Source organism: Chaetura pelagica, unplaced genomic scaffold (assembly GCF_000747805.2).
Source record: "Chaetura pelagica isolate M959 unplaced genomic scaffold, ChaPel_1.0 scaffold242, whole genome shotgun sequence".
In the NCBI taxonomy this organism is placed as follows: Eukaryota; Metazoa; Chordata; class Aves; order Apodiformes; family Apodidae; genus Chaetura; species Chaetura pelagica.
The window spans coordinates 1,136,261-1,151,585 of NW_009952377.1; the positions used below are offsets into that span (position 1 = coordinate 1,136,261).

General features: G+C 38.5%; 1 protein-coding gene across 1 annotated transcript in view; it reads right to left on the reverse strand.

The window, feature by feature from the left end:
- Positions 1-13,551, reverse strand: part of MARK3 (MAP/microtubule affinity-regulating kinase 3) — a 48,676-nt gene extending 35,125 nt beyond the window's left edge. The window contains exons 1-2 of the mRNA XM_010008158.1: positions 13,364-13,551; positions 7,261-7,314 (exon numbers count right to left, since the gene is read on the reverse strand). The gene's annotated coding sequence lies outside the window, so the exon portion shown is untranslated. The remainder of the gene's footprint in view (positions 1-7,260; positions 7,315-13,363) is intronic.
- Positions 13,552-15,325: the final 1,774 nt, after the last annotated feature.

Consider the following 15,325-nt stretch of genomic DNA (forward strand, 5'->3'; position numbering starts at 1 on the left):
TATTAGCATTTCAATAAAGTTCATAAAATAAGCACCTACTGGAGGGAAGAACTTAAGTGCCTGCATTTTTTAACACTCCTCCCCAAACAAATCAACCCTCAAAAACCTGAACACTCCCACAAAGTGCTCCAGACAGCTCAGAAGAGATCTTTGCTCTGTGGTTTGCAAACTTTGGGGGCCAGAAGACCATTCTAAGCCCACGTAGCTTCTTGCTGGCACATCTTTTTCACCCCTTCACAGAAAATACTGCTTCCAAAGTTTCAGGAACCCTCTTCCAGAGCACTGTTTGAAGACCATGGCACTACATTACTGATATGAACTCATCACTCTTCAGTATGTTGTTAAAGCCAAGGGAATTATTGTGCTACAGCATGAATTCACAGATGAAAAATCAGCTGCTTCTATCACACAAAAATGTGCTATACACCAGCAAGGAACAAGTTTTAAGGATGCAAGGCCCCCTTCTTGGCCCATCAGAAGCATCCCTGCAAGGTGACTGAGGCACAGCAGCATCTAGTCCTGGGTTGGTCACCACAGCTCCACTGACTCTCTCTGCCAGACATACATCGAGCCTGCTGGGCCAGTACAACACGCTGAACGTACTTGCCAAAATTAGTAGGGCAGAACACAAACACTGTAGTCCTGGCCCAACAATCCCCAGCAGACAGAAGAAACACCATTACTTCAGGGGTAGAGTCTCAAAGGGATCAGCTGTTCCCACCCTCTTTACCATCCACCTTCCCAGGGAACAGAATCCTACCTGCTCCCTTTATGCAGGCATGGGTGTTAACCCACGCAGACCCACAAGGTCCAGAATGAATTTAACAGAAAAATCTCTCAAAACCACACAACTCCCCCAGATAAAAACAATCCAAGTCTTCTGTTGCATCTCCCTTGCCCACCACAGCACAGCTGTTTTGGCCGGATGGGTGCTGAGGGAGCACAACTGCCCATTTCAAGCTGCAGTGGGACATTAGACCAACAATGCTGCATCCAGAGGCCATAGACTGGTTGCAAGGATCTTGTTCTTTTCCAACACCAGTACCCATGTGAACAGAGTCTTGCATGAATAGTTATTTCTGCAGTATTCAAATTTGCCTGTGACACAGAGTAACTCCATCCTCCTGCCACTGGACATGGCAATATGGCAATGACATTTAATAAACCACAAAAGAAAGTACAGTCTACCAATGAGCTGTTAAATATTTTCACCTCTGAAAAAACTCCTCTGCAAAAGAATTAAAATATGCATATAGACCCAGAAGTGTTAATCCTAAAAATGCCATAGGTGGTGTTAGTGCAATATAGAACATTGCTTTTAATGAAGTTGGTTATTAACAGATGAAGTTAAGTATAGTATAGTATAGTTAGCACTCCCACTACTTCTCCCTTAAAAAAAGCCAAGATAAAAAATTATCACTAAAAAACCTTGCAGTACAAATATGACTGCACGCTATATGGCAGTCAAGTACCTAGTTCTCCCTCTGCAGCTCCCCTCATGCCAACCTGACTCCAGAGGGCTGACATTCTTAAGTTCTATTGTTTTCTAACTGCATGCTTCAAAAAGCAGAAGTAATCAAGTGGTTTTATTCTAAACTTAACCCAAGCTTCTACAGGAATATCAGGACTGTAACAGAAAAGGTTGAACTAAACGTAAACAGAACAAAAAGTCCACAGCTCCAAAGGAATGCAGACATGGGAGAGAATTTTGTAAATACAAGATAACAGCATTGCTAATAACAGTAAGGAAGCAAAAAGTGCTGCTGCAAGATTTGCCTCAGGTAAGATTTCAGATAAAGTGAAGATATTTAATATGTCTATAGGTATTACTAATGACTCAAAAGTCTGTAGGTGTACTTACTCAATAAAAGAAAAAAAAAAAAAGAGTGAAACATAAGAAACAAACAGCAAACAATGTAAGAGTTAAAAAATAAAATCCCTGCACCTTTGTCTCTTGAATTGAAAGAAAATGCAGGGGGTGAAATGTGAAGAAATAAATAAAAACAAACAAAGTTTCACAGTTTGGAGGCAAGTTATTCTAAGCATTCTCTGTTTTCTCATGTTTCTGTAAACATGACTTTTCTGTAAACAGAATTTGGGGAGCAATCCTCATTGCACTGCCCAAGAGACCTTCTCCCACATGCTACAGCCACATACCTGAACACAGAGTAAAACCAGTTTTCCCAATGCTTTTCATGATTTTATTATCAAGGTCTATGCTTGATGCTTCACTAGATTACAAGCTGCTTAAATACTATCAGGATTGATCAAATATGTTTTTAGCTGTGCAAAAACTACACATGCTTGCTTTCTTTTTCCATCAGAAAGGTAACTAAATTGCCCTTTGCTTTTTTAACTATGTTATTTCTAGACCTTTTTCATATATAGTTAGGCAAGGCAGACTACTTCAACATCTCATGCTGGTCAGAAATTTAAACAAAGATGAATCTATAACTATTTTTTTCTTCTTTTTCATTCACTTGAACTAGCATGTAATATACTCTGAATACTCCATTAATACTTTTAATCACAGCTTATAGAACTTGAAAGCCTCTAGTCAGCTTTCAAAGTTTTGAAGACAGTTTGCTTAATTCACTCTCAATTGATTGTTATCTCCCACTCACAATACTCCGAAAAAGCCTATTGGGTCAGACTCTCACCAAGGGCAATTCCACTGCTGCACAGATGAAGACCTTGGCTGTTTTTCAGCCATTAGTCTATTTATCACCACCTCACCCACCTAAAAAAAAAAGATAAGTTCATAGGATTAAGTATGGGAATACAGGCAGTCATAATTGGTGCCACCAAACAAGAACAGTCAACCATGGGCAATATAGACTAAGACTGTAAAAATGAGGCTAAAATTCACAATATAATAATGTAAATTAATATATTATATTTTAAAGTTATTTTTAATAAAGTATGCTGAGACCTGGCTGAAGCTAGCTACTTCCTCCATTGTTCACTGTGCACTTTGATGGTCTAGTATGATACAAGTCAGGCTCATACCACATTTTGGGCTGCTGTAAACAAAACACTGGTCCAGAAGACAACTACTCTGCATTACTAACTTGAATGAAGCACATAAAAAAGTTCCTTCTACGTATGAGCCATTTTTTGAAGTGGGTGACTAGGAACAGGCTTTAAAAAAAAACTTCTTTTGTCTCAGAGGAAATTAAAATATAAATACTTGAGAATAGGACACAACCACCAAATTCTTTATTTTAATTTAGTTAGATAAATGCATTTCAGATTGTGCTCCTCTAACACAATTTAACAATTTAAATGTTATGTGTGGCGTTTTGACACAGATAGCAGATTCCACAGGGATACCTGCAAATCCTTGACACTTATGTAATATGTATTATAGTGTATTTCTGATAGAAGAATACAATGCTATCATCATACCTATCCTAGTGCACATCTATCATTCACATGGTATGTTGAAAATTGAAAAGGTTCCCCAGATATCATTCCCCCAAAATATCATGTGCATCGACTTCTAGCAATAGAAACAGTAATTATCATCACAGAGTAAAAATCACTGCAAAGAAGTATGATATCAGCAGGTATGATAAATGCCCACATATCCGAGGTTCTCTGCCACAGGAATGCAGATCAGAAGATGTAATGTGAAGGTTCTCAATAAAGAACAGCTTTTAGTTTTAGGAACTTTTCATAATGAGACCATAAAGGCAGACAATCAACTGAAAACAGTGCTTATCACTTTAATTTCTAATACTGAGATTAAAAAACTACTCCCAGCTTGTTGAACAGCTCATTTTCCGTCAACAGGAGCTCAACAAATGTTTCTAGGCAAAGACAAACATCCTTAGTCTGCCAAACAAATGGCTTTCAGCTTTGTTGTGGTCTGGTCCTTTGACTGTAAGCCATGTTAGATATGTGGAAAGAATTACATGTAATTAATGCAGCTAGCAGACAAACTGAGTAAAAAAAAAACCCAAACAACAAACAAGCAATGGAAGGGCAGACACATACTGAGTAATAATCTTGAAACAACTTTACTTGAACTTCATTATGCTGACACATTGGTAACAATGAGAGCGTGGGGGGAACGAAGAATCCAGCTTTTAAGTCAACTCTCTTTGAACACACCAAAAGACAGACTGGAAGTGTTACTGCATTAGCTATTGCGAGAGTTTCAGTAACAAATTATTTCAAAAATAAGTTCTGCAAAAAGCAAGTTAGATGCAGAGCAGCAACATATCCTGGCCTCCATCCCCCCAAAGAGTGGTCTTCTCATGAGATATTGTCCCAAGACAGCTCAAGATTTACCCCTGTATTAGGCTCCTCCTGATGCCTACCTGCTCATTGAAATATGCCCTACATGTAATTAGGAGCCTCAAAAGCAGGAAGCCTTTACACAATACAAGTTTGGCTCAAACAAACCACAATGTGAAAACAGAAAAAAAAACTTCTTGCAAACAGAATAGCCTGAACATTTATATTTTAATCCTTTTCTTCTAGTTTTAAAATTACTGACTAAGCTACACTCAGAAAGGACATGGTCCATGTTAAAAGCGATGTTTTAGAACTCTAAAAAGCTTTAAGAAAACATCACCCAAACAAGTGGCAAAACATTTGCACACAACGAACAAAAATATCTGGCTAAGGAGCCAAGTTCTAAAAAAGGAAAATGAGAAGTGATTTAATGCTATTACACAGACTTCGTAAAAAAATAAAGCAACAAAATAACTTGCACATAATGGCACTGCTAATTCAAAAGAAACAAAAACAAACAATTTTTTTTTTGTCTAGGAGGAAGTGAACTACTGTAGCATCAGCACTTGTTTCCAGTGAGACCAATATTGACTGCAACTGGGTACACAAGTACATTTGTAGAGAACAGCAATTATGACTCACAGCACCAGCATGGGAAAAAAGCTCTAAGAACTCCCTTTTCTTTCAAAGCAGGGAAGTACCAGTTAAGAGTTTCCTCCTCAGTAAGTAGGAGCAGTAGAGTAGTAATTAGGTCCTAAAACAACAGTTAAGAGTAGCTGCATGTGGCTACCACAGACTTCCCTCAGCAGCAGACAAGAAACTCGACCCCTGAGAAGAGCTGAGCCCTGAGCTGTCAGGACCGCAGCCGCCCGGGGCTCGCTGCGGGGACATGCCGAGAATTACTGCTCCAGAAAGCAGAGCGAGTCCTTAACAAGGTTAAGTTCTTTCCGGCAGCTGGAGTATCGGTGTGGAAGATGTCATACAAAAAAAACCAGGACCGGCAGCCTTAGTCACCATGCTTCCCCACCTAAGGGTGACTAGGGTATGCAGCTACACCGCAGCTGAGATACTACACACCACACCCTCTGCTTGGCACAGCCCTTCCCTCCCCACCATACCTCAAATATTTTATTGCTCTCTCCAGAAGTGCAAGATCAGAAGCACTTCCAGCTCAGCTTCCCCTGCATCTACAGGTCGCGTGCCCAGTTGGCTTCAAATGCACAGAGGCTGTGGCACTGCTGACAGTGCTGAGGGCAAGTTTGCAAAAAAGAAAAAAAAACCCTTGATAAAGCAAAATTGCTAAGTAATGTGCTGTGCATTCACTCTGCTTATTACAAGCAAGCATTTCACTTTAAGAAAATTACTTTCCATTTCTTAAGAACACTAACATATCCTAATATATTCTGTGCACATGTAACAAATGACCTCAGAGGAGAGCACATTAGAAACCTCGCTCACCAAATCTCATCTGATTTCTACCCTGCTATCTTAAACTATTCTTCCTGACTCCCGTTTAAGAAACCTAGTAGTAGACAAGATCAATTTACAAATGACACTTTATAATCTAACTTATAAATTGTAAATAAAAATGAAATTAAAACAGGCACAAGTGGATGTGGAGCAGGCTGAAACCCAGGAACTACAGGGCCACAAGCAAATGTCCAGTTAGCAGCCTTGTCAACTGAACACCTGTGAGTTGTCAAAAGTGTGCTTTGTACCTGAGCTCAAGCTAGCATTACAGCCCAATCATAAGGTAACACCTTTTGAAGGATAAAGATTTTACTTTTAAGTCTGAAAACATGGCCTCTCTACTTTGACTGTTTTTCCCATGCCCTGACTCCTCCCCTTCGTATCACACAACTTTTGGTTTTCTTCCAAGTGCTTCAAGCATTTAACAGTTTTTTCAGGCATTCAAAGTTGCAGAGATCTGCCACAAAAATCAACTTTATCTAATTCACTGTATTACCTAATTTGCATTTTATTTCCTCCCTGCTTACCTAGAAATTACCAATAACCTCAGGGATTAAGATGAAAAAAAACCTGAGAAAACTGGAACCACATTATCTACTCCTAACAGTTTTTCTTCTCTAGGTTATTCTTTGTCACCCAACTAAACCATACAATGTAGGAAGTTGTGTGTTTTTCCAATTTACTTTTGCATCATTAATCCTGATAAAAACATCTAGTCATACAATCATTTTAGTATTTGTATAAAATCCAAATGTGTATATTCTCCAATTTACTCTGGTTGTGCTATTTGTTTGCAGGTAAGTTCTGGGTATTCTCTCATTCAAAAGAAATACTGCAAGGAGCTTTTTAATCAATGTACTCAAAAGTAAATAAAAAGCCTTTGACTGCAGCACTTAAAAGGACAGAGTTAGAAAAGTCCTAGGTAAAAGTGACATTTAAATGTACTTCCTGCAGGCACTCCAAAGCAGGTTGGTTTGCTTGATGAAAGAGTAGGATTTATCACAACTTACTTTAGATAAGGCAATACAACTGCAACAGCACATTAAACATTTGAGGCTAGAGGGAAGAAACCAGAATAGCCATGCTCCAATTTGTTCCATAAAACTGCAGCACCTTTTCTGCTGCAAATGATGTGAAAGGCATAGATACTGCTTGACCTTCAGTCCAGAGGCAGTATTTTCAAGACCAGTTTGAGAGGACAGAACTTAAGCTTTCTAAGATTAACTAAGTGACCAGCAAGAAGGAGATATGGGGGCATGACACCAGACCATGAACATCCTCTCTACAAAGTTAGCTGTGCCTAGGAAACAAAGGAAGTGGTAACACCACTGTTTTCTCAGTTTACAGCTCTATACAAGTTCATCTTGAACAACTGCAGGGTTGTCAAAAATATCTGTTACAAAAGTAGTTATTAAATACAGTAGGTCAGATGTGTGCAAGGTATGCAATGATTCAGATTCTCCAGCACAGGCATTCAGGGTTAATGGAAGGAGGCATGAAACAAAACAAGCTGCAACAGAGTTGGAAATATTAAATGTGAAAACCTACCTTTTGCAGACTAGTTGGGTTCAGCTGTGTTTTGTCAATTATTTTTATGGCAACCTAAAGAAAGAGTTCATAATCAGTATTTTCCATATAAACAATGCAGCATTATTACAAGACGGTCAAATTCATTAAAAGAAATGCAAAATAAAAAATTACACTAAAACCACTCAAGATTTCTTCAGCAAATTTTGTGTTTGTATTTAAACTAAAAATATTTTTAATTAATGGTTAAAGTATAATTTACTTCTACTGCGACAAACTAAACAGCAGGGTGGAAAAACCCCTAGTATTTTAAGTATATTAAGAGGAGAAGCTCACTTAGTATTTTGCTTGATGTTAAGACCATCACATTTTAATTGCAGTGGAAGCTCCACCATGAGACAGTGCCCTGATAGAGAGCAGTGTGCCTACAAATAATATTTATGCAGTATAATTACACAACAGATTACACTGTACTGACTGGGTAGTGGCAGTTGGTGAAGATGCTTCTAAAAGCAGAGATTCCAGAACAAACTGTAATGAACTCCACAGAGATTTTGCAAGAACTAAGTTCACCTTTGGAAATTCACTGAATATTTCTATCAGTTTGCTACCTGGTGGATATGAAAAGAAGTAACAGTTTTGCATCAAGGAAAACCCATTGTCTGTCAAGTTCAGTACTTTACTGCTTCTCATCTTTTCAGTAAATACTGCACAAAAATACTAAAGAACAAACAAAAACTTTCACAAAAAAACATAAAAAGATAAATTCAGTACCATGGTAACTAGTCAGAACCTGAAGATTTGAATGAATAAGCACAGACAAGCTTCAGTGCAATGCCATTTGGATACAAGATGAGTTAGAAGAGGAAATGGGAATCTTTCTAGAATTACATGCCAATTGGTATTTCTCCTTTCTAAATTAGAGACTAAACGTACCAGAAGAAAACCTACAGAGGCCAAGGAGATGGTGCCTCTCAAACAGGCAAGATGCTGCAACTCAGCTGATTATAATACCTCACTGATGCAAAGGAAGGGCTTTCCATTCCTCTTGGATTTTTGGCTCAAACACAGCCAAATGACACAGCTCGCATTTCCCTGCATCACTCTGTGCTGTCTTTTGCCATCTTGGGGTTAGCAACATATGGAATAGAGAATATCTGACATCAAAGTGATTTTATATCCCTACACTGATGTGCAAAAACACACAGATGTATCGTCATGAGGGAGAGAGTAAGAGGGGAACACAGTATTTAACATTTGGGTGCATCAGACAATTATGTGATAGATAGAAGGTTTTCTGAAATTGAGGTTCAGGATTTATTTTGAGCCCTTCTAGATGCAAGATATGATGAGATGTCACCAAGAAGCCATCTAAGATTACTTTTGTTTTGGGAGTATTTTCTTCTGAGGTATGCTAGTGAAATTAAAGATCACTATTTCCTGAGGCAAAATTCCATTACAAAACCTTGAGAAATCACTTCAAAAATACAAATGAGATGAAAACATTAAGTAACAGGTATTTTTATATTAACAGCTATGTACAGAACCAAGAAAGATTTTTATCTCTACCTTTATACCTGCTGAACTGCTGAACTGTTGTCACATAAGTAACAAAGTTACTCACTTCCTGCAATCACTTATAAAACCATGCTGGATGTAGACTGACCACAGCCTCTCTCAAGAGCAGGTCAAGTTATCTGAAATTCACCTGGTGTCCCAAGAGTACCTATGTCATGGAAGACAGTTGTTTGCTTGGGTAAGTGCATTCCGGTCAGAAAAAGTTGCATTTGTGTCCTGAGTTGTAACCATTCTGGTGAATCTCTAGAAGACATAAACTTACTTCAACCCACAAAGTTTTAAGCTACTGGGTTTCTGCAAAACACAGCTCACCTCTATCTCTGTGCACTGGTGCCAGATGATCAAAGCTCTCTTGACACTGGCAAACAAATTCAGCCCTGAAAATACAGGGAAGGCACACACCTCAATTTTCTGAAAGGTAGACTCACAGGCCTTCTCAGTACACTAATTATATCCTTAAAGGCAGGATGAATTTAGAGAATTCCTACCCATCTGAACACAGAGTACAATGTGTTAAGACTCACTTTGAGAGCCTGAACTGAGTTCACTGGAACAAGGAGCGATTTCAGGTACCTTGATAAGGTCTCCAAATCACAGGTGAAGGGAGTGTGCCCTCAAGAATAGCTCTGAGGAGCCCGAGAAAGAAAACCCTCTGTTTTACTAAGCACAGGTAATACAGAATCTAATTGCCTTCCAAAGCAGAAACTTTGCTGTCTTTACACAAGGTGAATCCAGAACAGTTTCAAGTATTGTGTGCTATGGCCAATGTAGGAAGAATGCAGGTCCACCTACACTGTTACACTGCTGCACCAGTTAGCAGAATTAAAATTAACTTTCACCGTTCACCAGAACATGGCTTAAGCATTCCTCCTACATGGCCTGAATGAGGGAGTTAAAATAATGAGAAGTTGAGACACAGCAAAATGGCAAAACCCCTACCATTCAGAATATTTTCTACCTCTTAAATTTCACTTTTTCCAAGGGAAGAACAGAAAGATGACAATAGATTCCTTGGAGTCAGACTTGGATACTGAAAGAATCCCATCTCACTAGGAAACTTCAGCTTCCTGGCTATTGACTGAACATATGCTTTTAATTTACAGAAGGATCCATATATTTTGGGTTGTAATTCCAAACACCTCTGCAACATCAAAAGCTAGTTGTAACTTTTAGATTAATTTTGGCAAGTACGAAAAACTTGTCAGAGGAAATAAACTTTGATAAATTATAAAAAAAATACCTGGCCTAAAGACAAAGAATTAACAAAACCAGATTGACAATGAAGACTCAATAATACTCTCCTGGACAGAGGATCTCAAAGGAGTGTTTCCAAACACCAGCTCTAGTTCAGCGAAGCTTACCCTCCCCCTTCCATTCCTCTGCAGTGAGCAGAAGGCCACATGCTCCTTTGCACAATTCAACCCCTGCAAGTTAGGCTGATGTTCTGATCACCCCTCCAAGGCTACACATTTCTCCCTTTCTGTAATTTGAGGCTGGACTCTCATCATATGTCCTGCAGACACACTAAAGACGGAAATGAAAGAGTGCTGGAACTTACTCCAGTTGGAAACATGAAAGCCCCATCTCAAGCTGCAGGAAAATTCATAAGGAAGGACTCCAGATGTAAGGAGATGCACAACTACCCTGGAAGAATGCTTGAACAGATATACCCTCCTCCCAACTACCAACAAAAAAGTGCTGACCTGTTGCATGATTTAGAAGTTTATCAGAACAGATAGAAAGAACCAATTGCCATAAACTGAAATTGAACCAAACACTTAAAAGAACATTAAGAATAGCCACAAAGATAACAAGGAGAAGATAAGCAGGGTTCAAACACCGCAATGATACAGCAGAGATAAAAACTCATTTAAGCATGACTCCCCAAACTAGGCATTCTGTTTTATGTTTTAGTGCATTAGATGGAAAAAAAAATTAGGAACAAACACAGGACAGCCAGCAGGAAGAATGAGTGCATATATATGCAGGAAGTCACAAATTCAGGAAGATGAGTGCTGGCTGGCTGAGGCCAGATTGTGAACATTATCCTGGAATTCTTAAGAGTGGCAGGTTTAAAGGGGAACAAAGAAAAAAAAAAAATCCAAAGCAAAAAAACCCCAACACCCAAACAAGTATTCTTGTAGCAGAGATTTCCAACATCTGCCAAGAACAAAATGGCAACACACGTTTAGAAATTAGCAGACTGAACTTTCTTTTTTTCCCCCTGGAAGAGCCATTTACCACAAAACTCTTGAGCCTGAAATGAACAGGGCAAAAAATAAGGAAACAGTCAGAAGGGTTAAATGCAACAGATTTTCCTACAGTTAATAGTGCCCGATGGAAACACACAAGATATGACTATCTGGACTATTGTAAAACCTCATCTAGGGGGATGCATGGAAATTCTTGAACTAGAGAAGCTGAAATGTGCACAAAGCTTTTTTAATTTAAAAAATGGCTGAAGAGGTATTGGGGTTGAGTTCTTCAAGGACAAGACTTGGGACCAATCTTGTTTAATATCTGTATCAATGGCCCTGGCATGGAAAGTCAAACCATAATGATTAAGTCTCTTGAAGGAGTTGAGACATCCTCAAATAGAATGGAAAACTAACAGAAACAACCTTGGACATGAGTTAGCAAAGAAAAGAGAGATTCAAAGTACAAGGTGCTGTTGCTAATCCCATCCAAAAAACATCAACGTGACAGACATGAAAATGGTCAGCACAATCTAAAGATTGGTCAGATAAATACTTCTGTAAGGGCAAAAATAAATTAATGCACTGAGGAAATTGTTACGCACAATATAGTGAACAATTCTAGTCACACACATCTAAACTATGTATTTATCATCAATAGTGTATAGTTCACCAAGCAAGAAGAAATACTTTTATTTATATTTCTTAAATAGTAGAAGAAAAAGTTTTACAGTAATATTTTGAAGTTATTTCAAATCAGCTTAACTGTTCCCTCCAAAGGAATGCCACCTTGTCTAGGTATCAGGACCAAAGGTGATGTCCTGGAAAGTATTTATGCTCTGACTTGATTGAATTTACATCTATTCCAGAGTTAAAGAAACTTAGTAACAAAATCTTTCCAAATTTGGCCAGAGATTTTATGCTGTCACTCTGTTTGCTGAAATTTCTAACAAAAATAATTAACCAGATGTCAACACACACACATGCAAGTGAAAGAAAATGTACTTCAATTTTTGCAAAGCAATGTGTGGCACAATACTTATCCCCAACTCCTATACCTGTAAGAAATAATAACCAAGTTCTTGCCTTTTCAAGTATCAATAAAAAAAGGAGGGAGCTTAAGTGGAAAGCAATTAATAAAACACTTTGTCTACAAATAAGCACTAACTTTATCATCAGAAAACAACTGCTGATCAGCAGAACTGTCAGCTTAAAAAAGAAATAAAAGTCATTCGCAACAAGTCTTGCAAAAAAATATGTCCCCTTTGTTCCTCCTAGTGCTACTGAATTCCACAGAATCATTTAGGTTGGAAAGGACCTTTAAGAACATTGAGTCCAACCATTAACCTAACGCTGCCAAGTCCACCACTAAATCATGTCCCCAAGCACCACATGTACAAGTCTTTCAAATACCTACAGGGATGGTGACTTGACCACTTCCTTGGGCAGTCTGTTCCAACACTCAGAAAAAATAAAATTCCCTTAAAGCACTGCAGTCAGGCACACAGCTTTCTTTAAAAGTCCTTGCTGGTATCGGCAAACATTTACTTCATTAGACAGGTTTGGCAAGAAAAGGTCAACAAGGCGTTTCTCCCTCTTTCAGTATGTAGAGCTGCTATTAATAAAACAGCAGCAAGAAACACCTTCTTGTAACAAGCAAACAGGACTACATCTCATCAAATCAGGACCATCCTTAAATGCAAGTCATTAATTATATTGCAACAGCATGCAGAAACTAATTATGGAGCTGAATTAGACACTATGAAGAGAAACAAGAGAAAGCTTGTCCACACCACGTAACACTGAGGAACAGACAAACCAGCTCTGAACAAACTGGAGTGTCTTCCCAAGGCTGCCCAGCACTGCAGACACTAGCAAAACTCCTGGAATACATGTTGCTTTGGCAAGAAAATGCTGCATTTGGGCTACTCAGACCATTATCAAGAAGATATGTTTACAAGCTCTCATTCCTGACTTCCCCTCCAATACTGCCCTGCACTGTGCAGTATATACACAGCAAGAGGCAGTCTTCCCATCAAGCTTGTTTAATTGCTGTTTATAGAGCCCTGTTCTGGAAATGGGAGGATTTAGCAGAGAATTCTAGTAGCCAACTTGAACATAATTAAGTTGGCTAGGGACTTGTTAAAAATACAAATGTAAGAGACCATTTTCAAGAAAAATTATTTTGTAATTATGACTACAAAATACATTTCCATTTCTACTCTTTTCTACATTAGTGGCTGTATCTCTAGTAAAACACAGTAAACATTCACAGTCTTTACATGATGCTATTCTAAGAGAACCTTCACACCTACTGCAATTCACTACTGTTTACACCCATACCACTTTACCTCTCTGCCAGTTAGGATATGCCTTGCCAGTTTTACTTTTGCAAAATTCCCCTTTCCAATCGTTTTAAGGAGTCTGTAATTTCCAATATGCGGCTGCTCATCTGCGCAGGAAGCTATAGAGTTCCTGCAGCGAGCTCCAGAGCGCCCAGTTCGAGAGGAAACTTCCTGCCGTCCATCTCCATGGGACGTGTGCTGCAATAGAAACATACACAGATAAGGCTGAGAAATAAAGACAAAACACATCAACAATGAGAAGCATACAGCATTCAAAAACATTAGCAACTGCTTTGAAGAAACCCTCAAAGGATCAAACTTGAACTTGAGATTCATGCTGAACTTTGCTCTGATGAGGACAATAAAAAGGCTCTCAGTTAATTTCATCACTTGGCAAAGAACAAGTGGAATGTCATCTGAACTGCAGCAACATTTTTAAGTAACCTCTGTGGACTGCTGAATCAGTTATGGAACATGGAGGTGCTGATATTCTCTCTCATTTGCTTTACTGCGCCTAAAGGGAGCAGGAAAGCCTTGAGGAAGGAGTAAAGAACAAAGCTTTTCCAAAAGCACACACAGTAAACTGTTAATCCTTATTGGACAGTTTAATACAATTAATAAAATAATAAAATGGTTTTGGGGATTTTTTTTTCTTGTACTGGACTTCAGTTCCCACAAAACCCCACGACTGAAAATACCTGGAGAATAAGGGCAACAATCTTACCTAACGCATAGAAACCTCCGATACTGACAGGCTGAGCGCATCAGTTATGGAGATCTGAAACACTGTCTGCAGCATGTTAAGTTCCTTACACTCAGTTTCCCTGAACAGCTACTAACTGTAAAAATGAATAGGTATTTATCATAACTATAATAGTCTTTATTCATTTTATCACATGGTTAAGATAACAGTAAAATGTTATTCTTATTTTCTTATAGCCTGTTTATGAAAGAGCAGGTCCCCTCATGTCCCTCAGTTCTCAACTCATGGTTAAGGGGTCTATATCAACTTCAGTTGTAACAGTATTAGTTAGAAATGCTCAGTAGTCTGTAAAGATGGAGTAAATGTCTGGCTACACAGATGACAGGCTAAATTTACAGCCAGCCCAGAAATCCCAGAGTTTGCTCTTCTATTACTACTACTCTTGCTGAAACCCAGAGGGGAAAACTAAAAATCTGGCAGACAGCAACACTCGGTCTGAAAATCACTGTAGCTTTAGGATGTGAGATCATAACTCAAGAGCTAACAATCGTGTTACAGGCACAAATGAACAAATCCATGCTTGCATGACACTTGGCAAGTTTCATACTCTATTTAATAACCTGATGTGACCTTGTGACCATATACTCTGGCATCTTAAGTTCCTTGGTTTGTTAATTTGAGTGCAACAGCTGTGATCAAATTATTTTTAAAAACACATTCATTTCATTGAAGAAATACTACTGATAAAAGTCTATGGCTGTTTCAATAGTTACTATTTTAAAAAACCACACACACTGGTGCATATGTTTTAGTATCAATCTGACTTTAGCTTCTCCTTATTGTCCAGCTACTGCATTGTCATTAATTTGTACTTCTCATGTAGGTACTTAATTACTATGATCATATTACCTCTTTAATAAATTACATATATATATATTGAACTCCCTAAACAGGCTGCTGTACGAATGATAAAAAAAACACAAAACACTTCTTGTAGTTCTTTTCTGAACCCTCTCCTATTTTTCCAACACCATTTTGCAAGGCTTGTACTAGAACTGGATATGCCATACCAACAGTAGGCCTAAACACAGATTGCATCTTCTGTTCAACGCTCCACTGATTTTACATGAACAGAAAGAACTAGCCCTTCTTCGCTGTAGACCATCTGTATCTGACCACCCAATACTGACCCCAGCTCTTTTTCAGAATTATTGCTTCCCAGTTCCTTACCACATATAATGACTTTCATTCCTTCTTCCTTACAT